The following is a 1,621-nucleotide window of genomic DNA, read 5'->3' as shown; positions in this document are numbered from 1 at the left end:
GTTTTATTATAATGCAAAATAATGAAGTATGACTTATACATCCTTTTGAATATGTTATATCACTATGAAAGCATTTACTTTTCCTGCCATTTATTTCTTTAGTTTTAAATAATAATGTATATTTCTTATTTAATAAGCTGTAATCCTCCTGGAACCACAAGAACTTTAAGCCAAGTCAAAATGAAACACAAAAACATTCTGCAAAAAGGTAATATTTGATTACACAATTACTGAACTATTATTATAACAGGATTTAGTATATTCATTCTGTCATGTAACTAATAGAAAGAAGACTGAAGCCCGTCTAACTGGCGGGGGTCCACCACCACCTCCCCTCACCCCCTCTGAGGAGCTGGCTCTGTCCCTTAATAAAGGGCCACCAGTGGTTACTGACATTCCAGGGGGCAGTTCATCACACACACCATGCACCACAAGTGATGGTGAAAAAATGGTGAAATGTAAGTTTACCTCTATGATTTGTTTTCATTTTTTGTCCTAATAAATTACTATTTCTGTCACTTAAAGGCTTTTGGAACAAGAAAATTTTTATGTAGGCTTATTTTATTTAACTGCATTTGATGTATAGGCTACTGTGATCTTAGTCTGACATCTTACTCTTTTCATGTATTATTTTCTTTGATAATATTGAGAATTTAATGGGTTGTGTGTTCTTATAGATACTGATGGATGTGTTGTATTATTGGACCAGAAAAAATAACACAGTCTGTCACAGTTGTAAGTGATTTGTTGTCAGGTACTTTTAGTTGCTTTTAGGTTTGTTTGTTTTTTGCCAGATAATGTATACTTGAATATTTCTCCTGTAGGATGAAGATGATGAAGATGACAATGAAGAGACCACATCTGCTGTGACAGAAGTGGACAATGCTGGTAGATCCACTGAGGTATGATGCATACCATTATAATGTATGGCCTCTTTTTGCATTAGAGTAACAAACTGTCATTGTCCTTTCACAGTACATACCCAGGGATTTGCCCACAGATGAGGGTCCTTCAACCTCAGCACACAATCTAAGCAGGGTAAAAATTTGTGTCCAGGTGTCCATATTTGAATTTTATTGTCTGACCAAACAGTTTCATTCATTACATTTTTTCCACCTTCCTAGTTGCCAGCAAAGAAGCTGTATAAGGTCCATCTTCAAAAACAAATAAGAATAAGTGACATGTAGATGGACCTTCTACAGCTTCAAATGGAAGAGAAAAGACTCCTCATTAAAAAAGCAGCATTGGAAATTGAATTACTGGAGCATCGCCTTAAGGTGAGAACTTGTCTGAATATTAATCTGTTGCATGTTAAAAGTGAGTGTGAGTGAGTGAGTGAAAAAAGATAGAAAAAAAACATTTTATTGAATTTTACTTTTATTGTTTTTCAGGAAATAAAGAAATACACTGCCTGGCAGACCAGTGCCAAAAATTAATAAAAGTGATTTTGACAGACCCTGTCTCTCAAAAGTCTTCCGTCTCTGTTGGCCTCTAAAATCTTTAGGTGTTCCTCTGGACCATCTTCCTTAATCCAAGGAGGGTGGCTCTCTCCTCTTATAGTGGCAATATTGTGAAGCACAACACAAGCCACTATAATGTCGCATGCCCTCTCTGGACTAAC

The 1,621-nt window shown here is 35.9% G+C and overlaps 1 long non-coding RNA gene across 1 annotated transcript; it reads left to right on the top strand.

The window, feature by feature from the left end:
• Nucleotides 1–824: 824 nt before the first annotated feature.
• On the top strand, nucleotides 825–1,420 carry LOC124388077. Its single transcript, XR_006926331.1, has 4 exons — nucleotides 825–902; nucleotides 976–1,038; nucleotides 1,125–1,277; nucleotides 1,392–1,420. It is a non-coding gene; the product is annotated as an uncharacterized LOC124388077 (long non-coding RNA).
• Nucleotides 1,421–1,621: the final 201 nt, after the last annotated feature.

This window comes from Silurus meridionalis, chromosome 6, assembly GCF_014805685.1.
Source record: "Silurus meridionalis isolate SWU-2019-XX chromosome 6, ASM1480568v1, whole genome shotgun sequence".
In the NCBI taxonomy this organism is placed as follows: domain Eukaryota; kingdom Metazoa; phylum Chordata; class Actinopteri; order Siluriformes; family Siluridae; genus Silurus; species Silurus meridionalis.
This window is presented reverse-complemented; position numbering and strand designations above follow the sequence as displayed.